This window comes from Papio anubis, chromosome 19, assembly GCF_008728515.1.
Source record: "Papio anubis isolate 15944 chromosome 19, Panubis1.0, whole genome shotgun sequence".
Classification (NCBI taxonomy): Eukaryota; Metazoa; Chordata; class Mammalia; order Primates; family Cercopithecidae; genus Papio; species Papio anubis.
The window spans coordinates 56,928,695-56,954,520 of NC_044994.1; the positions used below are offsets into that span (position 1 = coordinate 56,928,695).

Sequence of the window (25,826 nt, forward strand, 5' to 3'; positions counted from 1 at the left end):
TAACAGAACTCTGAGCAGAGGGCTTGAGCACACCAAGGGGTAAGAGGTGGTCAGCACTGGCTCCTGTACTGAGGAAACTGACATAGTGAAGACCACGTTTGAACCCAACTAGGTTCATTCCTCCACGACAAGCTCTGCATTTTGTTTGAGCTTCAGAAACAAGGATGAATAAAGCAAGGTGTGCCAAGGACGGGACATAGTCATACCGACTCCCCAGCAAAGTCTTCTGGTGTGAGGTAACCCCCATACTATTGTAAGCAGGTAGCCGAAACCCTCAGAATACCTACTAGGGATTAGTAACAGCAATGCCTCTAGACCTTCAGTTGCAGCAAGACAGCACCCTCATCTGGTTTTGCTGTTTTGGGTTTTTAGCTCCTGGCACAGGGCAAGGCACATGGTAAGCATACAATGTTAACATTTGCTGCTGGCATTAATAAGTGTAGGTCCCATGGGAACATAAAAAGGACAACTGATTTATGCTCTGATGGTTGATTAAAAAACTTAAATTTATTTCTAGTAAAAATCAACATCAGGCTATAACAAAAAAATATAAGATCCACTTAAATTTTTTTATTTTATTCTTTAGGGGAAAATAGATGTTTTGCTCCTGCTATTCCTTCAATGTCTCAGTGCTAGTCTCTCATAGTTTAAAAAATTATACTCAAGACCAATGGAAAAAATATATTACCAAAATAATAAAAGCTTTGTGTAAGAAATAAGTATACTTTTCTCTGTAAAACTATTTGTCACTTTTTCCTTTTAAAGAAATTTTATACATAATATATAATTGGTGTCTAGATATAAGCTTAAATCATCTGGTATCTCCAAAATATTTTGTTTCGCCCATTAGTAATAATGAGAGTTCAATGGTTATATAAACCTACTCACTAAATCCAGACTGTTCTCCATTGGGGAAGCTTTAATTAGATTTTAATAAGAATGGTGAGTTAAATATGACTATTAAGAGACCCTTTCTTCTGTATATTAATTATGTGTCATGATAATAAGATGTGTTTTAGGTATTCCAATTATGGATAAAGAGAAGGGGATGCAGTTTCAACTTGGCTGTTACCAATATTGATGAATTTCTGCTTACTGGTTGGAAAATACATGTTTTCATTGTTTACACATTTCATAATTATCACCAGATGTGCCTTAATAAGAATGGATTATTTCAACCAAAGTAAATAATTCATTAGATTGTAAATAAAATGCATATTTGGCAAGCCAAAGAGAAAGCATTAACCAATCTAGAGTTGTAGTTTTTTTCCCCCTAACTGCTTACAGATTGCCTCGACATTCAAATCCATAAGCCACTTGACACCTCCTGCTGAGGCAAAGCCTTCCTAATGCTGAGTAATAGATTGTTCAGCAGCACGGGAAAATACATTAAGGAAAGAAGGGTGATGTTCGTGTATTTTTTAAAAAACCCTCCCTCTTCCCTTGCTTTATTCTGTAGCTTTTAATACAGAGCATTGTAAACTCTTCCTCTGCAGTTCTAGGAAAGGACCTGCTCTGTCTTGAGGGATTACGTCTGTGATACACTAGGGTTATACAGTTAGAAAATGAATGGTGCACAGAAATGTATTTGAAAATGAGAGCACTCTTTTCTTTAAATTAAAGTTATCTGGATTACCTTTTTGATAATCAAATAAATGTGGCTTTATTTTAATATAGGATACTTTAGATATTAAACTTGTACTTCGCAAATCTGATGCTATGCGGGATGTTGCAATTGATACTACAGATTTTAAGCCATGTTATTTATTTATTTTAGCAAACTTTACTTTGACACTTGTACTATAACAGAACTTTTCTATTTTATTTAGTCATGTTTTAAATTTTCTAACTTTAGATCATTAGAATTTCTAACTTCTAAGAAGACTAAGACATTCTTCTTAATTTTGCTTTAACTATACTAACTACTGTCTGTAATAAAATGGAGAATAATACTGTAATGAAATAATGACATTAATTACATGCATTTCAACACACTTATGTACAACATGTTCTACTGGAGATAACTTAGTCGCTTTAAAGGTTAATTAAGTTGAGGGTTGGGGGTGTGGTATGAACCATGTACAGGCTATTACATACATTTCAACACACTTATGTACAACATGTTCTACTGGAGATAACTTAGTTGCTTTAAAGGTTAGTGAAGTTGAGGGTTGGGGGTGTGCTATGAACCGTGTACAGGCTAACAGATAACTTGGTCTAAGCTGGAAAGCCAGCCTCGGTGTCAAAAATATAACAATAGCTTTCTGATTTCTTGTGTATACCTCTACTTGTAAAGAGTATTGAGCATAAAGCAGAAATGCTTTTCATTCTCCAATTCAAAAGCTAAAATTAACCAATAGCTAGTGAGAAAAGCACACTAAATGATGTGAACACCAAAACAACAGACTCAATGGTTCTATCTTTATTTGATAAAGCAAGGAAATAACTTATAATTGGGTATTGCCTATTTCTTTCTTGTCATTTATCTATCTTTGATGTGTTTTTGCTTTTGTTATGGTCCAGGGAAGTTAAGATAAATCAGCTACTGTTGCAAGTTTTTGGTTATGATTGATTTTGTGTTGTGTATGAAGCAAATCACACTGAAGCAGGTTTCAACTGTTTCAGCAAAGAACGGAAATAATAAGAAAGGAAGAAACTCAACTTTTTTTATTTCTCTAGCCATTATAACAAAGTTGATGTTTATAACTTTTTCTTGTGGCTTCTTAAAAATATTTGCAATTGTAGCAAATTAAATGTTATGTCATTTAATTTATGACCACTGGGGTCTACCATAGTTACAGAATGAGATCTCCAGGTTAATAAAATCATGCAGTTGCATAACATTTTAAATTCTCTTTAATCTCCAGGTTAAAATCTTCTAGAGATTCTCTCATTTCTGACTACTGCAACAGCCTCTGAACTGGTCTCCCTGTTGCCAGTCTTGAGTTCCCGCAATTCAAGTCCTCAAAGCATTAGGAGTGATTTTTAAATGCAAATCAGATCACATCAAAGCTCTGCTCAAAGCCCTCCAATTGTTTCCATTGTACTTAAAAATATATACATTTCCTTTCAAGGCCTCCAAAGCCCTTTATAACCTGGTTCCTGAGAGGTCCCACTACTCTCATCTGATTTTACTCCTCTCTACTCAGTCACGGGGTCAGCTGTATGTTTCATCAAAGCACCAAACTCTTACTTATCAAGGTCTCTTTGTGCTATAGGACAACAGTTACTTTTTATCAGCTTCATTCGGTGAAAGCAGTGTAGAGTAACAGCAAAATCCACCAGGTTACGGTAAAAGGTTGCTTTTAATCCAACTTTAATTATTACACCAGGAAGCCCATGCAGTCATTCAAAAAATTATTTGTCCCCTTAAATAAAATCATTGCAGTACTTTGAGCCTTATGCCTTTTTAGCATTCAAAAATTTATTTTATGATAGGAACATTATTTGAAAGTTTAAATTCATTGCTATTTCTATCATCTACGCCTACTTCAAAAAGGTTTTGGATTAGGTTTTATAAATTAAGTCCATTAGAATTTCAGAAAATGTGTTAAATGTAGGGATTTTACCTTTTCTTTCATTAGCAGCTCTGGGTCTGTAGGCATGGCACTATGAGATAACTATCACCATGTTTAGGCCAGGACTGAAATTTGAGGTTTGCTATCTGTCTATCATCTCTCTCTTTCTCTCTTTCCCTACTTACCAACCTACCATCTCTCTTTTGTCTATCAATCAACTGTCTACTTTCAATATCAAGCAAAAACAATAATGGTCAAGTTTTCAGAACATCAAGTTTATAGTTAGAAGAAAAAATATCCTTTGAACAGTATCACCACCAGTAAAATTGAATGTCACTGTGTATACTTTAGTTTTCCACATTAATCTGAAAGAAGCTGATATTTGCCCAGTATCAATCCCTTAGGAAGATCAAGCAATTCATTTGATAGCATCTGAAATGTTCTGAACACCTCAGCACAAGATGTTCTACAAACACAATGTATTATCATAATCATTGTCTCTATCTCTTCTGCACCTAGTAGAGCATACTATTTGCCATCCCTCTCATACTGATATTGTAGGGATTAATGAGATAATATCTATAAGGTACTTAAAGCTCCTTGGAATCAGCAGGTTATGTAAGTACAAGGGAATTTGATTATTTTTAACCCAATGTATTATGTTGCCTCCTAACTGTCCCTTTTCATCCAGAATAGATGCAAATGATTGATCAAATTCACCCTGAGAGAAATAGCAATATAACATTAAGTTGCTTTGGAAACTGGACTCTGTGTGTGTGTGTGTGTGTGTGTGTGTGTGTGTGTGTATTTGAAATGTCATTTGAATTCCTCTCTTAGATGAACACGTTTCCATTCTGAACCATTTTGGTTACACTTAAAGGGAGGTGATTGTAACTCTCAGATCTTGATCTATGAAGCTAAATGTTTTGTACCACATCACTGTTAGAAAAAAAAAGTTATAAAGTGAGACATAAAGTCATTTTAGTAGCCTTTGACAAGACTACATTTAACAGCTTTTAGTCAAGATTTTACTAAATCTATAGACACTTTAGAAATAAAAGCCTGAATTGATGTTTCATAAAACCTCATCAATTTTTCCCTTTCTTTTCAATTAAAATTTCTCTTTTTGAAAGAAATTTAATATTCCTCAAATAAAAAAGCCTACATTTTAAATGAGAAATAGGATGTGGAGAGTATTAGTATGAATCAGAAACAAATTAAATGGTATGTAATGAAGAATTAGAATTAATTCAAGTGCCTATGGTACTGTGCTTTGAAAAATACGTATGAAGGATTCTGTGCAACAGACAAGAGCACTGCATCACAGTTTTCAGTACCAGACACTCTACTATCTCACCCTCTCTCTTGCTGTCTCATAATCCCTCTGTTTCTCCTTTTATCAATCCTTCCATCCATTGATCTATCCATCTATTCATCAACCCATCTACTGTTTATTCATTCACTTATTCCTTTGTCCATTCATCCATCCATCCCTCTATTCATCCTTCCATCCATTCATCCATCCACCCATCAGTATTAGGCAAGATTCTCTAGAGAAACCAAACCAGTGAGAGAGAGAGAGAGAGAGAGACAGAGAGATATATTAATTTATTATGAAGAATTTATTCACATGATTATAGAGGCTGAGAAGTCTCATGACCTGTCCTCTGCAAGCTGGAGACCCAGGAAAGCTGGTGGTGGTGTTTCAGTCAGAATCTGAAGGCCTGAGAACCAGGAGAGCTGATGGTGTAAATGCCAGTTCGAGGGCAGGAGAAACAGATGGCCCAACTCAGGCAGTCAGGCAGAAAGAACACAAATCCTTCCTTCTTCAGTTTTCTGTTCTATTCAGGTTCTCAGTGAATTGGATGATGGCCACCTACGTTAAGAAGGTCACCAATTAAAATGCTGATCTCAACCAGGAACACCCTCACAGACACACCCAGAAATGATGTTTAATGTGGACACTCTGTAGCACGGACTATTGACACATGAAATTAACCATCACATCATCTACCCATTTATCAATGTATTTCTCTATCTTTAATATCTTTTTTATCTGTCTACCCATGTTTTCATGCAAATAAAAGCCAGCTGCAGGGTTATTAAGTTTTGTCGACAGGGTGCCTGTGTAACAGCCTCACCACTTACTAGCAGGACAACTTTCATAAATTACTTTGTGTACCTCAGTCTCTAACTGTAAAAAGGGAATAACCATAGCTGAGCTCATAGGGTTGTTGTGAAGGTAAAAACAAAAACAAAAACAAAAACCTACATGTAAAGCTTCTAAAACAGGGGTTAGCATAGAATAAGCATTCAGTGATGTTATCTATTAATAGTAGTGATCATTAGTCCCTCCCTAATTCCTTTTAATCTGGCTTGCTTTGTTACTTCATGATAACTCTTATTATTCTTTCCTTCATTCATTCAAAAATATTTATTGAGTATATACTTGGCATCTATTAATTGAACATTATATTTTTCTATTGGATATCTTGAATTTGAATCCAGATGACCTTTTTTTAAAAAATTAACTGTATTGCATTTATTTTTGTTACTTTGAAGAGGCCACCTATGTTAATCCTATTTCTCATCTCTGAAATAGGAATAAGACTGTTTTTCCTGCCTGCCTCACGATTGTGAGGGTTCAACACTATAAAATATATGAGATATTTTGTAAAGTATAAAACTCAGTGGCAACAAGTGTCTTGTGATTATTTACACACTTCCTGCTTTCTCCTTTACTCCATAGGGATGGATTTGCTCAGTTTTACTATCTACTTATGGTGGATGCCTAGAAATGATCTCCAGTTGCCGATCCAGAAATTGTCATTGGTACCCCCATGTATAGTCTACATTTATATTATTTTCCCTATACACTAAACTTAATTTCCAAATCCAAAGAACATTCTATTTGCTATCATTGAACTTCCGGTTTCTTTAAGTTGAAAAATCCTGGAGTCAATTCAATGCAACAAAATAATTGAAAACGTCATTTTCCTACTGGAATGACTTCCATAATTTGCAGTCATCTACCAATTCTTCACGTTGACAGTCAAAGCTTATTATACTATGGATTGCGCTTTAAGGTTATAGTCTTAGTTACCAATACTGTTCTGTATGCCCTCGGCATTCCAAGAAACTGGACAATTTGCATCATCATGCCTGTGCTTTTTCCCTTCATGAGTTAACTTATTCTTATCCCATTTCTACTATGGCCCTTATTCTCTCTTAGTTAACAGACAAACTAAGTGAAAAAAAAAGTACCTTAGAAAATATATCACACATCATATACAGTTAAGAGATAATTTCTAAAAGTTTCTTTTAACTGTCACCTACCTATATGGAACCATTTTTCATTCTCTACAACTTGGTATGTTCTCTTTTCTTCAAAATCCTATGGTACTTTTCTATTTTTTTAAGAATTTACTCTATTTTACTTTGCAACATAGTTATGTGTACATGTTTTGATATAACTACTGTTCATCAGAGCTGTGTCCTCTCGTTTTTGTGGTAAGAATCATAGCATCATATTCATAGTAAGACCTCAACGTAGATATACTTTGGAGACATTGCACATTCAGTTCCAGACCATTGCAATAAAGTGAATATTGCAATAAAGTGAGTCACACATTTTTGGTTTCCTAGTACATATAAAAATTATGTTTACATGATACTTTATTAAGTGTTCACATACAATATATGTACCTCAATTTAAAAATATGTTATTGCTAAAAAATGCTAATAATCATCTGAGCCTTCAGCTAGTTGTAATTTTTCTGTTGTTTGAAGATCTTGCCACCTCAATGGCAAGATGTTGATGGCTGCTGACTAATTGGCGGTGGTTGCTAAAGTTTGGAGTTGCTGTGGCAATTTCTTAAAATAAGACAACAGTGAAGTTTGCCACATCACTCGACTCTTTTTTTCCATAGAAAATCTTCTACAGAAAACAGCATGTGATGCTGTTTGATACATCTTACCCATAGTAGAACCTCTTTCAAAATTGGAGTCAATACTCTCAACCCTGCCACTGCTTTATTAACTTAATTTATGCAATATTCTAAAATAATTTGTTATCATCTTAATGTTCATAGCGTCTTCATTAGGAGGCATAGATTCCATCTTAAGACACTGCTACCTCCTCCCATGAATTGTGAATGTTCTTAATGGAATATAAAATGGTAAATCCTCTCCAGATGGTTTTCTATTTACTTTGCCCATATCCATCAGAGGAATTACTCCCTATGGCAGCTATAGTCTTACAAAATGTATTTCTTAATCAATAAAACTTGAAAGTTGATATCACTCCTTGATCCAATGGCTGAAGAATAGATGTTGTGTTAGCAGGCATGAATACAACATTAATCTCCCTATACATCTCCATCAGAGCTCTTGGCCAGTTACATTGTTAATGAGTAGTAATGTTTTGAAAGGAATCTTTTCTTCTAAACAGTAGATCTCAATAGTGGGCATAAAATTTTCAGTAAATCATTGTGTAAACAGATGTGTTGTCATCTAGACGTAGTTGTTCCCTTTATAAAGCATAGGCAAAGTAGATTTAGCATCATTCTTAAGAACCTTAGAATTTTTGAAATGTTAAACGAGCACTGGCTTCAAATTAAGGTCACCAGCCACATTATCCCCTAACTAGTCAGCCTGTCCTTTGAAATTTAGAAACCAGGCATTGATTTCTCTTTAGCTATGAAATTTCTAGATGGCATCTTCTTCCAATATAAGGTTGTTTTGCCTACCCTGAAAATCTGTTAAGTGTAGCCACCTTCATCGGTGATCTTAGCTAGATCTTCTGGGGATAACTTGCTGCTATCTTTTACATCAGCACTTGCTGCTTCACCTTGTACTTTCATGTTATAAAGATGACTTCTCTCCTTCATCCTCATGAAACAAGCTTTGTTAGCTTTGCATTTTTTTTTCTGGCAGCTTCCTCACCCCTTTCAGCCTTTATAGAACTGAAGGTATTGAGAACCTTGCTCTAGATTGGGCTTCAATTTAAGAGGATATTGTGGCTTGTTTTATTGTCTATCCAGACCACTAAAGCATTCTCCATATGGCAATCAGGCTGTTTTGCTTTTTGTATGTGTTTACTGGGGTGGCACTTTCAATTGTTTTTCAAGACCTTTTCCTTTGCATTCACAACTTGGCTGGCTGTTTGGCACAGGAGGCCTAGCTTTTGGCCTGTCTTAGCTTTTGACATGCTTTCCTTACTAAGTTTAATCACTCTAGATTTTGATTTAAAGTGAGAGATGTGACACTCTTCCTTTCACCTGAACACTTAGAGGCCATTGTAGGGCTACTAATTGGCCTAGTTTTAATATTATTGTGTCTCAGGGAATAGGGAGGCCCAAGGAGGAGGAGAGAAATGAGGAAATGGCTGGTCGGCAGAGCAGTCAGAACACACACACTTATTGATTAAGTTTACCATCTTGTATGGACAAGGTTTGTGACATTCCAAAACAATTATAATAGTAACATCAAAGATCATTGGTCACAGACATAATAATAATGACCAAGTCTGAAATATCGTGAGAATTAACGAAGTGTGACACAGAGACGCAAAGCGAGTACATGCTGTTGGGAAAACGGCGCTGATGGACTTGCCCAGTACGGCGCTGATGGACTTGCCCAACACAGTGTTGCCACAAACTGTCAATTCAATTTAATTGTAAAAAGCACAATATCTGAGAAGTGAAGTAAAGTGAAGCACAATGAGATGAGGTATGCCTGCATGTACTTCTCAAGGAAAGTTGGGCTGCATGGGAATATCTCGGTATAATAATTGGGGAAGCAAACAAATATGTCATATTTTCTTGGTGATTACATAGTCCAGGAGAGAGTTTCAGCTGTTCTCTCTTTGTCCACACCAAGCAATGTACACTGCACATTTTTCAGTGTAAGCCCTTCTTCTCATAGCTAATACTGCAGGAGTTTTTTTTTTTTTTTTATCTTTTTTTCATGCGTTGACAACTGTGAATGTTTCCAGTTCTGGGACCTCTTATCAATGTTCACAAAGCCTGCTATCCTTAGTTTGATCCAATTCAAAGTCAGAAGAGCTTGGATAATGTTCTGCCTAATTCTACTACTTACTCACTTGTGGATTTGGTAGCATCCACATCCACATCTATTTCTTTATCTATAAACTAGGAGTAATTCTTGCCCTGCCTAACACTGAAACTTGTGTTTGTGTATGCCAATACACATAAAAGCACTCTCATTTAAACCCCTCGGCTGATCTACCACTTTCTCATAGCAATTATTTGTTTGTCAGATGCTCAGCTGTAATTAACCCAGTATGTAGGCTAACTTATACAATCTTTGCTCTGCTGACATTTACTGAATACTGGCTATATATGAGCCTTGACCATCTGTGATTTACTGTCTTTTAAATGAGGGACCTAGAGTTGTATAAGATAAGATTCATGGCCTATGGGAACTCACATAAAGTAAGAGAGACAGACATATCAACAAGTTTAATAAATGTGATAAGTCTTTTAGGGTATTTTATATAGAGTGCTGTGGTGAACAATATAGGGAGTTAGAAAAGTTTTTAAAATGAAGATGTTGAACTGGATCTTTGCCATGGCATTCTGCTCTTCTAGATTTTCCTCCACTTTTCCTCCATTAAGTCACTTGCATCACATACTTCAAATTTCAGCTTTCTCCCAAATCTTCTCAGATTACTGTATCTTCATGTCTTCTAGTATTTTGTACTCAAATTTGCATTACATTGCATTTCCTTCTAAAACACTTCCTTCTAAAGTGTTTTTTAGTTATTGAATAGTATAAATCTTATCAGCAGAGACAAAATACTAAATTTATTTTCTACTCTTCCTTCTTACTATTTGGCAAAATAACTGGCATCCTCTGTCGGACCTTTAAATGATGATGCTCTGTCTTCTTTCTGGACTCCCTCTCTCTTTCTCTCTACCCTTACCCTGCCAATACTGTGATAATTATCCTTAAATGTATATCTTCAGCCAAGATCTATCTTCTGAGTTCCTGATGCTCCTGACTTTACACCTCAGCCTGGATGCGTGAAGTCTGCATAAATGACACGTCTGTCTCCGATGAGTCGACGAACACCTGGGTCCGTAGTCTTGTGTCCAATTGGGTACAACCACAGGGGCACATGTGGAGTGGTTTTAAGGAGCAGAGTTTAATACGCGAGAAAGAAGGAAGAAGCTCCCCATACAGAGACAGTGGGAGGGGGGCTCTAGAGCCTAGAGAGGAAACCCCATGTTCAGAAGAAAAGTGGCTGCTTATATGAGGCTGGAGGAGGTGGTGTCTGATTGCATAGGGCTCAGGGGATTGGTTGACCAGGCGTGTCCTTTAGGTAGCCCAAGAAAAAGCTGGCCCTCCCACCCTAGCCTTTTAATATGCAAATGCAGGGCGCCATGATGTTCTACACAGGTGGAGATATGTGGGGGTAGCCATGTTGCCAGGCACATGTGTGGGCAAGGAAGAAGGCTGGAATCGCCATGTTTGGGTGGAGCCAGTTTCTAATGGCTGGTATTTGCATATCAAAGGTTGCCTGCCCTGCTCTAAGAGCCTGGGCTTTCTTCCACACAAGAATCGTTTCTGGGGCTGCTTTAAAAGAAGCAAAAACTTCCCAAGGACTCCTTTGCCTCTTTATCTGCCTAAAATAATTTCTTAATAACTCCTAAAATATTACAAACTGAGTAAATCTAAAAAGAAACATATGCCCTCCCCCCACTGTGTGCCCCAGCATGCCCTGGCCAGGAATCTGCTCTCCCTCAAGGTGCTACTTACCAGTAAATGCACGTGATTGCTCCAGAGAGAAGCCTAGGAGACCCCTCTCCCCTCCCTCTCATCCCTTATTTCCGAATACTATGTCCTATTAAATATATTCTGTTTGCCTCTATTAATCTTATCAACTGCTATTACTCAAAGCAGTTGATAATGACATCTTTTTAGTTCTCAGACTTGCAAATCAAACCTTAACTATTATATCTGTGTAGTTTTCCTCCTCTGCAGGGAGTCATCAAAGCATTAGAGTCAGGTGATCATTTACTTGATAGGCCTACAGGGTGTCAGCAATGGATTTGAGATATACCTAATGGCTATAATCATCTCACTGGCCCACCAAACTTAAGCAATTAAATATACATGTACATTTGTCCCGCATATAATCAGTTTTTTACATGTGTGTTATAACATTGAAAAATTAAAGTCTTAGGTGGAGCATTTTCTGCAGTGATGAAATTTTTCTATTGTAAATGATGCATGTCTCTACTTTCTTAAACAAAATATCCTGAACATAATAATTCAACATTTCCTTGAAGAGTCAAAATTGACATTTTGGATATCAGTTATTTCATTACTGTACAATATGTCGATGCCTTCTGTTTAGGTGTGTAGGCCTGTTCACTAAATGACCCGATACACCTATACCTTTAAAGTTTGTGCTTTTATTTTTATCATTTTTATATCAGACTCAATGTGTCTTTGTAAAATTACATGTTCCTAAAGAGGTGGATCTATCAAGTTTTCTTCACACAGCTCTTAGCACAGAGCTTGCCTAAGTAAGTTAGGGGATTACTCTTAAAGATAAAACTATTTTAAACCATGAAGTTTTGTTTATTTATTATTTTATTTTATTTTTTTGAGATGGACTCTCACTCTGTTGCCCAAGCTGGAGTGCAATGGCTCGATCTTGTTATGCCCAGACCATTTGTTCCCCAAAGAAGACCACCAGAATCCAGAGTCAAAGCCAAGCGGCAAGGATCTTTACTGCAAGTTCGAACTTGGTCCCTCCCTTCCACAGCATACAAGAGGGCCCCGAACAATGCGAGTGCTTGCTTTTTATAGCCCGATGTAAACAGGATATGTAAAGTTACAGGGGAACAAGGTAATTCTCTCGGTTACAGCACATTTAGCATTTTTTATTGGTTCCCGCTGTGTCCTTATCAGGGATTTCCTAGGTGGTGTTTTTCTGAAGTTTGAGAGAAATATGGAGGAATGTGTTTGTGCTGGGCTCAGGAAGTTGGGAGATATATGGGGGATGTGCCTCATTCCTTTCAATCTCAGCTCACTACAACCTCTGCCTCTGGGGCTCCAGGGATTCTCCTGCTTCAGCCTCCTGAGTAGCTGGGATTACAGTGCCTGCCACCATGCCGGGCTAATTTTTGTATTTTTAGTAGAGACAGGGCTTCACCATATTGACTAGGGGCTGGTCTGGAACTCCTGACCTCAAGTGATCTGCCTACCTCAGCCGCCCAAAGTGCTGGGATTACAGGCATGAGCCCCCACACACAACCTAAACCATGACTTTTTAAAAAAATTCCATTTTGAGGGAAAAGGAAAATGCTAATCAAGCTAATATAAGTTAATACCTTCCTATTTACCTTTTTTGTATATGGAGTTAGATCTTACGAAATGTTTTTTAATCCATAGCATATTTCTACCAATAAAAGAAAGATTTGCAAGGAATAACTTTCCCAATTATAGATAATTTGAAGAATCCTACTGATTAGAAAACTGATTTTATGTAGGCTTAAATATATCTGGATGCCACTGCTTCCTCTTCCCATCCCCCTTTCACATGCTGTCCTTAACAATTGTGGTGGAGAAACAGGTGAATGTTAAAGAGCCCATTCAAACTGAACTGATACACATTTTGCTCCAGGGCAAAGGGGAAAAACAAACACTTATTTCACTGGAAGCAGGATGGCTTGCTGGGATTTCATCCCCTTAGTGCATTGTTGCCCTTCATTTTCTAAAGATAAATACATCAGTGTCCATTGGCATGGCTTCACGTCTCCATTTGGCACCTAAACTAACATAATTTCCCTTCCTCATCTTCTTTGTCATCAAGCTATGGAAACGACCATTGCAAATTATAACTGAGACGGTGAAAGAGATCTGATCTAACCAACTCCATCTTGCTTCTGTTTTATTTTTTTGTTTTTGTTTTTGTTTTTATACAGAGTCTTGCTCTGTCGCCCAAGCTGGAGTGCAGTGGCTCTATCTCGGCTCACTGCAAACTCCGCCTCCCAGGTTCCAGTGATTCTCTTGCCTCAGCCTACTGAGTAGCTGGGATTATAGGCACACAACACCACACCCAGCTAATTTTTGTATTATTAGTAGAGAGGGGGTTTCATCATGTTGGCCAGGCTGGTCTTGAACTCCTGACCTCAGGTGATCCACCCGCCTTGGCCTCCCAAAGTGCTGGGATTACAGGCGTGAGCTACCGCACCCGGCCATCTTACTTATAACCTCCAAACTGTTCTTGTTCATTCTTGGGTGTAGGGTGAACTAACTTTAGAAGGAACTTAGTTTATAATTTAAAAGAAAGATAACCCTTTGCCAAAACAAACTTTGCCTGGAGACCAGCATGCCTTTGTAAGACTGACAAATTAGCCACAAGATTAGAAATTATGGTTTAGGAGTCATGTAGCTGGAGGCTACAGGATTCTAACCCTCCTGAAACTGCTCCTAAGATCAGTGCTTGAGATATTTTGCAGACCCTGAACTTGATGGATCAGCTGGCACCACCCAGATTGATAAACTGGCTCATCTGATCTTGTGGCTCCCACCCAGGAACTGACTCAGCAGAAGACAACTTCCGCTTTCTACGATTTCATCTCTGACTTGACCAATCAGCCCAGCAGGCTCACTGGCTTCCCCTACACACCAAGTTGTCCTTAAAAGCTCTGATCCCCAAATGCTCGGGTAATAATTTGAGTAACAATAAAATAATTACTCAAATAATTTGAGTAATAATAAAATAATTACTCAAATAATTTGAGTACTAATAAAACTTTGGTCTCCCACACAGTTGACTCTGTGTGAATTATACTTTTTCTATTGCAATTCCCCTAGCTTGAGAAATTAGCTCTGCCTAGGCAGCAGGCAGGGTGAACCCACTGGGCAGTTACACTACACGTGAATTAGGATGTGGCGGCCCTGGAAATGGTCTTGCCCCAAGCTTAGTGAAGGTGCGTCTCCTTAATGCTGCACTAATTCTAAATATATCAGTAGGATTGCTGCTTACTGGCCATCCTTCTTGGAACAACCCTAGAGAAAGGTTCTCTATACCAAGGAGATAAAATTTTCCTGGCTACAGCCACAGCAAGAAAAGCTACAACCCAGTGTAGACTCAGCTTGCTCACCATGTGTTGGTCATCGGATATTCAATCTAAGAGACTTACGTAGGTAAAATAGACAGAGACACCAGCCAACACATTATACTCCACATCAGCAGCAGGGGCAAGCTCTGACGGACTGGAAAAAAAAATTCAAGCCTCATTTGTCAAGCTCCTTTTACTCCTGACATCCTTTTCCTTCTTCCTACCCCCACCAAACACATTTCATCTTAGATTTCATTTTTAAAATATGGTTACGACATGAGTGGTTGCAAGCAAAAATAACAGGGATTTGAACAAAGAAAACTGACAAAAAGTACCCTGGGACAAGTTTGCCTGAAATATAAATTGTTTTTATGGGCACAGACCAGCTTTCTTGCTGGTCTCAAGCTGTCACTTTGGGTTATTTTTATTGTAGTCACTGAGGATGTTGGCTCAAAAGCAAGCAACTAAGAATGAATGAAGCAGAGAAGGAGAGTGGCAGTGAAAGTCCCTGGATAGCTCAGAACCAGCCACACACACAGGGGAGTATTTCCCCAGCTCCCCTAGACCCACACACATGCCTGCTTGCATACACACACATACACACGTGCCCCACATTCCTACATGATATACACGTTCCAAAGTCTCATTTTTCTTTCCTCAAATGTACGAGATGAAGGATCAAAGCCAGAAAGTTTCTATGAGTTCTCAGCTGTGAACAGAGAGAGAAATCAAAATCTTTTCTCTCTGCAGTCTTACTTTGAGTTAAAAGAGATGGATGATGTTCAGCTCTTCATCTAAGTATCTTGAACTCTCCTCTTCTGAATTTTCCTCCTCTACCTATTGGTCATCATTAGTGTGCTTTACCTCCGACTGCAGGGCAGAGTGGTGCCAAACCTACTCCATTAATCAAGCAACAGATGGAGAATTAAAGCCTGTGAGACTGGAAAGCTGGAATTCTTTCTTTCTATCCCCTGAGATTTAAGAACAGTACCCAGAGGCCAGAGTTATTGAGAGATGATCGTGTACTAATAAGCTTTAGAAATGGTGGCTCTTCCTGTGTGTTTGTGTGTAGTTTGATGTGTTTAAACAGCTGAGCAGAAAATTGACTCTGTATTTTCCAAAGTACTTTGCAAAACATGTCTTAAATATAAGCTTTGTTTAACATACCAGTGGTATTCTAATACCAGTGCCTAGCGAACACTCTTCATTCCCTGATGTGCTTTTGAATCTAACTTAATGCTATAGCTGGGAGTGCCTGTTTAATATTTATGGAGACTCACAATGTGTTAAGTACCAAATGAGGCTGACAAGAGTAAATGTTCAAGGATGACTTCATTTTGTTTAATTCCTAGGAAGCAGGAGTGAAATGTATGCGTCACTGGTTAGGAACATGTCTCAGCAGACATTATTCTATAAGGACATTTGATTGAGCCTAACCAAAGGCTGATAGTGGTCATAGGATCCACCAAAATCAGGTATCCCCATCTCTTTACAAAGGCATAGATCTTAAGTGTACAGCTCTATGGTTTTTACATGCATATATGCACCCAAGAAACCATACCCAGTGAAGACAGGGAGAGAATTTATCACCATATAAGCTGTCTTATGCCCTTTTCCTGCCACTTCCTCCCACTTCCCACACCTAAACACTTTCTCAGTTCTACAACCATAGATTGACTTTGTTGATTTATGAAATTCATATAAATGGAATCGGCCGGGCGCGGTGGCTCAAGCCTGTAATCCCAGCACTTTGGGAGGCCGAGATGGGCGGATCACGAGGTCAGGAGATCGAGACTATCCTGGCGAACACCGTGAAACCCCATCTCTACTAAAAAATACAAAAAACTAGCCGGGCGAGGTGGCGGGCGCCTGTAGTCCCAGCTACTCGGGAGGCTGAGGCAGGAGAATGGCGTGAACCCGGGAGGCGGAGCTTGCAGTGAGCTGAGATCCGGCCACTGCACTCCAGCCCGGGCGACAGAGCGAGACTCCGTCTCAAAAAAAAAAAAAAAAAAAAAAAAAAAAAAATAAATAAATAAATAAATGGAATCAACCAGTATATGCTTCTGTGTGTCTGCTTTCATTCACTCAATATGTTTTTAACAACAACAACAAATAATAATATGGGAATTCCTTTATTCCTTTGTCCTGCTTCCTATGGGTTCTACTTTTTTTTTCTTTTTTAGAGACAGAGTTTTACTCTGTCACCCAGGCTAGAGTGCAGTGGTATGAACATAGCTCGCTGCAGGCTCAAACACCTGGGCTCAAGCGATCCTCCTGCGTCAGCCTTCTGAGTAGCTGGGACTGCAGGAGTTCCACTTTTGTCTCTTATATTGTTTCTGCATGATCCATGGATTCTCTTCTTTGTCCATGCAGTTTTATGTTCCTACACCCTTCTGCATGCTATATTTCATTTCTTTATTGTTATTTGTAGAAAATACTTGATTTCATGGTCTGCAGTTGCTCCAAGTTGCACTTTATGGCATCTTCATCAGTTCTTGCGTATAGTTGAAATACTGAAGCATTCTCCATCAGCTTTTGATTGCCAGCTCTCAGATACCTAGGGAGTGTCTTCATTTTTGGTGGCTCCTTGCCCTGAGGTCCCTCTGTTTTCTGAAGTAAGAATAGGTAGAATTATATAGATCACATTGTGTTTGCCTAAGGGAAACTACTTCCAAGTTGAATACTACTTCCATAGTTGAGTGCCACCTAAAAAGTATGTCTACTCCTGTGCACAGGTCATTTAAAAAAAAATTATATTATCTCAGTGCGTTGAAATCCACATCCTTCCCATCATTTTAACCTTTGACTTTGCTGTCAGGCCTATTTTGGTGGGTAAACATGCTTGGATGACTTTGTAAGATTTTTGCATAAGCTACAACTGTGCTGAATAAGTGGGGTGGTAACTAGGTCTTTTGGTGGGTGAGCTGATACTTTGCACTTCACATCAATGTACATCTGATTCTGTGCTCACAGCAACATGCCTCCATGCAGAATTCAATTGTGCACTGACTCTGAAAAGTCATACTAACTGATATTCAATGGGGAGCCTCGTGATACGCTTTATGGATATCATGCAAACTTGCTCTCAGGCCTTTGTAATCATCCTGAATTCTAGAACCATCTTTTCTTCACTACACTAAGAGAAAGGTGCTTTAAGGCTCATGGACTCATATCACACTATGAATCACCGCTTTGGTAGCCAGTCAAGTAGCAACATCTAAAATGATCCTTGCATACATCTCAGAAGGATAGTCAAGACTCATGTTTATTCAGATGCCCAGTACTTGCACAGGCAATTTTATCTCATATTTTCTTGACTTTGTAAGTATTTCCATAGACACCCTTGTTTATGCTACTTGGATTTTCCCTGGGCTGACCTGTCAAAAGCAATTCAACAGAAAGACAGCACTCACTCTGTCTTTAGCATGAAGAAGGAACAATTGTTAAGCTTTAAAGATAAAGAATTTAATGTGCTAAGAGGGAGCAAAGGTGATGACGTTTGCAATACAAATTCAGTGTAAATATGGCTTTTCATTCCCACCTCTTCGGATAAAGTGGCAGAGATGCTAGAAAATCTGACAGCATACTTATGGGGTAAATGTCATAACCTGTTCAAAAGCCTTTCAAGAAATACAGAGTGTAATCCCTAACTTTGGGAAACTGGTCTCTAAACAGTCTCTTTTTCTTTTTGTTCTTCCTTTATTTTCTCAGTCCCTCTATCCCTCCCCCACACCCTCCCTCCCTTTGCCTCTCCATCCTTCTCTCTCCCTTTCACTCTTTCTCCCTCCTCCTCTCTGCCTTTCTTTCTTTTCCTTTCTTCTTCACTTTATTTCTTTCATTATTTGGGTGTACCTAGTGTGTTCCAAGTATCTTTCTAGCCTTTGTCAATGATCACATTGTCACTGGTCATAAGACAAAGACCCAGTCCTCATGGAACCTGCTTTTCCCCCTCTTTTCCTTCTCCTGCTTTTTTCTCTCTTTCTGATTGATTTCATGTCATGCCATTGAACTAAAACTAGAGTAGCTAATAGTAGAGATAGGGAAGCTATCTTTCTTGATGTTTACATTTCAAAAGGCTGTTTCCCAGGTCCTTGAGAAAGACATTCTGACAGGAGCCTGGGAGAAGATTTCAGAGACAGAGAAAGAATTTGTAATTGTAAGTTTCCTAAAGTAAATTATCTAAGAAAAGAAGGGTTAGGTTCTATAGTCAGGAAGAAACATGTCTAAAATTTATTCAAGGTGAAGGACTATTAAGTCTGTATTGGCCAATAGTCATCCATTTAATTTGAGTTCTTGATCTGCTTCCCTAAATACCTGTTGGTTTTGTGAGGAAGGAATATAACTTTAGTTTCTCCTTTACCTGGGAGTGGTTTTGTTTTCCTCTCTGCTTACCACCCTCCTGCCCTTCTCGCTTAGTGCACCTTCGGTTTCCCTTAGGAACATGCTCTACATCCTGCCAAACTTGTCTCCAAGGGTCCATGGATTTATGAGTTCATCTCTCACCTGACTTTCTTTGTAAAATAATGTGAAGCAGCCCAATCTCATTACTTCCAGCCTTTAGAGAGTCTGAATTTAGGTTATAGTTTCCTAGAGAACAAAGACCATGTTGTGATTGAGTGCCAATTTGAATAGATAAATGGGTTGGTGAGCCTCCCTTTGCCCCAGCAAAGTAGCACTCATTCTGTGACTCAGTGACAAGTCAGCTGACAATGAGAAATGAAGATAATGGGGAATGTGTGCCTGTCTAAACAATAGACGGCAGAGTAGTCTGTTCCTAGGCATTCTTTGAAATCTGAATATTCACTGTGTGCGTATGTTAAATGTCAAGTATAATTCACTCAAAATTTCAGCTCCAAAGAAAACAAAAAAGCAAGTGTTGGAATCTACAGGAAACAATGGGGAAGGTAACCTATAGAGGTAAGGAGACTCTGGAAGACTTGAGGAAGTTTGAGGAAAGTAAAAATGTTAAATGTATAAAAAAGACAAGACAAGTTCCTAAAACATAAACCAAACTGAGAACAACGTCTAAAGAACCTGTAGAAAAGGATCTTGCAGTGGCCAAGGATTGAAGCCTGTGCAGGAAGTTCAGCTTACTAGGTGTCAGACCCAGAGATCCCTCTGACCTTCATCATAGAGGAAGCTGTAAATCTGTAGTGCTTTGTGATTCTAAGGAGCAGCTACTTGCCTAATTGTGAGGAGAAAAAAAGGAAAAACAATTGACAGAAGCTCATGGAGAAAGTCTACTAACAAAAGATTTAGCTAGTACTGAGGAGGTAAGGAAAGCAGAAAAAGTATGCTTGCAGCACTAGACTCTGTTTATCTTATTTACCTGGCACCTTGAGTTCCCAGGTAGGAGTTCAATGGCTGGGTTAATGGGAGGAACAAATTGTTGATTTATGGTGCACGCGCTTCGCAAAAGTAGAATAACTGTTGACCTGTTGTCTTAGTGAGTTCAGGCTGTTTTAACAAAATAGCCACAGGCTGGGTGGTTTAACCCACAGAAATTGATTTCTCACAAGTTTCAGAGGCTGGGAAGTCGGAGATCAAGGCACCAACATGGTCAGTTTTTGATGAGGGCACTCTTTGTGGCTTTAGATGACTGGCCACATTCTCACTGTGTCCTCATGTGAGGGAGAGAGAGCAAACTCTAGTTTTTTCTTCTTTTTACATGAACATTAATCCCATCATGGTGGCCCCACCCTCATGAGCTTATCTGAAATGAATTCCTTTCTGAAGGCCCCACTTCCAAATCACATTGAGGGGAGAGCTTCAACATAGGCCTTTTGGAAAGACACACACATTCAGTTCATATCACCTGTTAAAGTAAGCACAATAGGCTAATCTATTGAATTAGGTGGCCAGGGCCCAGGCATTCTCTTGCTGTCAGGAATAAATGGTGGTGAAAACAGTCATTCTTTAATGATGCTTCTTCTTGTTCATCATGGATGGGGAGAGGGTTGGGGGTTGCTCAGTTCAGGTCATCATATCTGCTCACATTATGTTGAAACCCTTTTTGCCTTTGATAATGTGCTTCTCAGATATCCCTGTGTAGTTTCTTGACTTTTCAGTTACTCTTAGATATAAAAACAGTGTATCGGCCCGGCACGGTGGCTCACACCTGTAATCCTGGCACTTTGGGAGGCCAAGGTGATGGATCACCTCAGGTCAGGAGTTCGAGACCAGGCTGGCCAACATGGCAAAAACCCATCTCTACTGAAAATACAAAAATTAGCTGGTCATGGTGGTGGGCGCCTGTAATCCCAGCTACTCGGGAGCTGAGGCATGAGAATTGCTTGAACCTGGAAGGAGGAGGTTGCAGTGAGCCATGATTGCGCCACTGCACTCCAACCTGGTGACAGAGTGAACTACGTCTCAAAACAATTAAGTAAAAATAAATAAATAAATACAGTGTATCTTGGCCATGAACATTTACATTCATTCCTTTAAAAACTTTAAACTCAAAGCTTTCATCCTTTCTCTGCAGAGGTCAGATTTGTGGATCCTGCTGACAGCTGTTGGAAGGCGGTGATGTGGAATTCTCTTCTTTGTCACAGGCATTTGATTGGGATGAAGAGGGGAGAAAAACAAAAATAAATGTATTTGCGCCTCAATACAGTGAGTGCCTGTTCTCTTCTGGGCTGGCTACATTTGCTCTGCCTCTGTGTGATCAGCCCTATTTCGCTGGTGATGAGATGTTTGTCCCCTCTCTCCTGGGCGGCGTTTACTTTTCTAACACTGAGAGGCCAAGCCCCTTGCTCCTGGGGTCTTATATTATTCAGCTCTCTTGGGAGCTACTTTTGAGGCCTTTGAGCCTCTCTGCCTTTTCTAGGTTTTCTTTGCCTAAATTAAGCACTTGCTCTCTACTCTCCAACTTCCCGAACCCTGCCCTCTCTCCCCGATGCATCTAGATTGGAGCATGTGCTCTGCCGGTTCTGTGACTCATAATTTTCAGGCAAGAAACAAATGATCTGTTGCTTACACAGTGGGGATAGTTTGGGCACCCTGTCATCTACAAGAGGAGGGAGAAATACCCCTATTTGGTGTGCCATAAACTCTATATTCACTCGAAATACAAACTCTTGGAATCACCCCAAGACTCTGTAACAGGACCCAGTGGTGGATATTCAGAGGGCTGGAGCAGCAGGACTGTAACAGCTGCTTTGCTAAAACGGCACCTTTCAGGGACTGTTGTGAAGATTATGGAATGAGGGATGCTTGGCAACCATACCTCCTTTTATTCTCAACTGTGGTCTCTGGTTGACAATTAATGAAATATAATATATGGAAAGTATATATTTGTATATGTTTTTAAGTAATATATGTCTATATTTTATAATATACGATATATGTATATATTTTTATTATGTATATATGAGAGAATATGGAAAGTATATATACGTGTGTATATATAAAATACAGAAATATATTTACTTTTTTTACTTTAAAGGCAATCTATGTTTCCATGATTATAACTGGCGTATGTAGGGGCTAGAGTGCAAGAATTTTATATTGATAGAAACATTGTTGCCGTAAATACAAACTACTATTTTGCTGGTTTAAAGCGTTAGTTTCAACACACTCCATGATGTATTTTTGACAACTTGGACAAATTTTACAGTGAACTGTGAGGACTCTAGATATGAGCGTTTCATGTTTTTCTGTGAGGCATTGATTGATGGCTCCTAAAAATAGAATACTAAGGAGAGGAGATGTCAAAAGTCATCCAGACTAGCCCCCTGCTTTTAAGTGCTTAAATTGAGACTGATTGCAGTCTAAACTTCTCCTTCTTCTTTAAAATCACTCTATAATGGAGCCCCCACAACCTTCTTTGGTGTTGGTTCACGCAAGCATTTTTTTCTAATAGCTAATGCAAATCTTTCTTCCTGTGGTGCAAACATACTTTTTATTTTTATTTTATTTATTTATTTATTTTGCAGTTTTAGCTCACAGTCTATTGCTGCAGCTCTTTGACTTTTCCTTTATATTTGATGTCAGTGGGGATAAAAGTAAACATGTGAATTCCCCTCTGACCTAATATTGTGCCCGGAGGCCTCAGGCAACTTCCAAACCCTGTGGAAACTCAGGGAGAATGGCAGAGGGCTGGAAGGCCGACGGATCCCTCCTCCCTCGAGAGCCAGGGAAGGAAAAAGGGAAACTTGCGTGGGAGGGGAGGAAAAGGGGATAGACAGAGGCAGAAGGGCACACAGGGAGAAATCAGTGGAGCACGTGAAGTCTCAAGACCCTGTGAAGAGGCCGTCCTGCAGTGAGACCAGCACTTCTTTACCTTTACCTAGAAAGTGCTGCTGGGGGCTGAACCCACCTGAAACTTCCACAGCACCTCGCTGCCCGCACCCCTTCTGAACTCATTCAGTGATAGTTTCTAATCATCCTTTCCAAAAGAAGAGGTACCAGTTGTAGGCAGCCCGTCCGCTGGCCTTTTTCACAGGTAGGATGTGTGGGCAATGCATGTTTAATGTACGGAGAGCAGAGAGAGAAAAGAATGGGACCTGTTGGGGACTGTAGTGGAGAAGCAGGCTGACTGTATGAAGGGGAGGGATGAATAGAAAGATTAAAATAGGGTTCCAAAGGACAACATCTTTCATACGTGAATATGAGTAAAGAGAACTTATATATTTTTTAATTTTTTTATTTTTTGGAGACGGAGTTTCACTTTTGTTGCCCAGGCTGGAGTGCAATGGCACGATCTCGGCTCACCACAACCTCTGCCTTCTGGGTTCAAGTGATTCTCCTGCCTCAGCCTCCCAAGTAGCTGGGATTACAGGCATGCACCACTACACCCGGCTCATTTTGTATTTTTAGTAGAGACGGGGTTTCTCCATGTTGGTCAGGCTGGTCTTGAACTCCTAGTGACCCACCTGCCTCGGCCTCCCAAAGTGCTGGGATTACAGGCGTGAGCCACTGTGCTGGGTGAGAACTTATAGACTTACGGATCAAATTACTTTTTGGTAGCCTTACCTAGTTTTGGTCATTTAAAAAAGGGTCATTAATATTCTTCTATTGAGTTAATGGAAAGTTTTAACACTGTATTTTAATATCTTAATACAACTACCTACTTTCTCTCTGGCAAGCTAAGACGCATTTATGTCAGCCCAACATGGAAATTTGATTACATTTGCTTCCAAAAAAAAAAAAAAAATACTCACATGGCTGAAGAGTGCTCTACTGTTCTTTTCTTTCCTTTTTCTACTTCTCTTTCTTTTATGTGTGTGTGTGTGTATGTGTGTTTCATTCTGCCAGTGTTATTTCCTTAATAGAAGGAAAGCTGAATATAAAGAAGAAATGACCATTTCTTCACCATTTAATAGTTTAGAATCATGTATACCTAATGAAAGAATGAATCTAGATTACTTTTCCCTAAAATTGTAACTTTCTACCCCAAGTTCTTTTTTTTTTTATATTAAAGATAAAAGAAGCTAGAGCAAGGAACCCCTAGTGTATTAAACTTTTATTATTTCCAGACAAGGCAAAATTACAACTCCGATTTCTATTGCACTAGGGAGAATTTAAGACCTCTATACCTACATTTTTAAAAGGTTAGGAAGAACTGTACACAGCTGACATTTCAGTGTATGATCAAAGTGTTCCTCAATCTTAAATATATACTTTAAATGTGTCAGACACACCATCACCTGCTCACTGTAGCATATAAACTTTCCCACATACCACCTGACATTTCCTGACCGAGTGATTTCATTGTTCAGTGTGTCCTACTTTCTGCTTGTCAAGCCTCTCTGTATAGCATGATGTCTGTCTAAGGAGGACCTGTTTCACACTGGTAACAGATTATATCTGTACTTCTCTTTCAGATTCCCCTATCATTTTTAGATATTTTAGGTGATTGTCATCACCCTTTCTTTGGTGGCCAAAATGGGGGGCAAGAATCCAACTTTTGCAACATCGTAAGTTTAGCGCAACAAACGGCAATATTTTCCGCCATATCGTGCCTGATCTGACAGTGTATTTGAAAATTCTGGGAATTAACTGTGATGTGCAATTACTAGTGGTGCTTTTATTTCCAAATCAAGTTGTCAAAATCAGCAAGGAGTATCTAAGAGACAGGACAAAATGCTGTAAGGAAGGAAATCACAAGGTCATGTGTGTTTTTAAAAATCTAGGTAGCCCGGACGATTTGGGGTAAATGCACTAATAATCTCCTTTGGAATTGAAGATGTCAAAACAATATGATGGGCTGAGACTGCTAGAGACTTAGATGTGTAGAAATCCAACAATTCTTATGGAGTAAGTATTATTTTATGTACAAACTACTTTCTTTTGGTGAAATAATTAAAAAAAAATGGTTGTGAAATAATGTAGGTGCAAATGTCTTTGGTATTGCTTCTTTTCCGGGGTGAGGTTATTTTGCTTCAATTGCACATGAATTACTGAACGTTATTTCAATGATTTCTATTCTATTTTATGGTCAGTCCAATGATACCTTTTGTTGTTTTTAAACTTGTAACAGATAGGCAGCTCAATTGAGGAAGCACCACTAAGAAGAGTGTACTGTTTGTTGGAAAGAATCACTGAGGAAAAGAGTGGAAAATCGAGAACCCTAGAGAGGCGCCCATGTGTCATGTGCAGCCTCTACTGAGCTGTAAGAGGCCTAGCTTCTCTTTGCTTTCTTCTTTCTCTCTCACCTGGAAGCCCAATGTCCAACTAGGAAGATGTTCGGTTTAGGAAAAGGGAAATTTACTTCAACAAACACTTACTAAGGGGCTGCCCTGTGAAAACACAGTTATAGTTTATAGGTGGTTAAGAGACAGTTTACTGAGCTGCAGGCATTATCTACAGAGCCTAAAATCTAGGATGTTGATTATATTTTACATATGCGTGTGCAGACATGTGCTCATGGGTTATATGCAAACAGCCACACATTTGTACTAAAGCATTAAATAAGGTTAATAGAAGAAGAACACACAATCATTTTAGCTTTGAAAATGATCCTTGGCCAGGCGTGGTGGCTCACACCTGTAATCCCAGCACTTTGGGAGGCCGAGGCGGGCGGATCACGAGGTCAGGAGATCGAGACCATCCTGGCTAACACGGTGAAACCCTGTCTCTACTAAAAACACAAAAAAACTAGCTGGGCATGGTGGCGGGTGCCTGTAGTCCCAGCTATACGGGAGGCTGAGGCAGGAGAATGGCGTGAACCCGGGAGGCGGAGCTTGCAGTGAGCCGAGATCGT

The 25,826-nt window shown here is 39.1% G+C and overlaps 1 long non-coding RNA gene across 1 annotated transcript; it reads left to right on the top strand.

Moving 5' to 3' along the window:
• On the top strand, nt 1-25,197 carry LOC103879795. Its single transcript, XR_002518749.2, has 3 exons — nt 1-236; nt 24,757-24,880; nt 25,104-25,197. It is a non-coding gene; the product is annotated as an uncharacterized LOC103879795 (long non-coding RNA).
• The last annotated feature ends 629 nt before the right edge of the window (nt 25,198-25,826 follow it).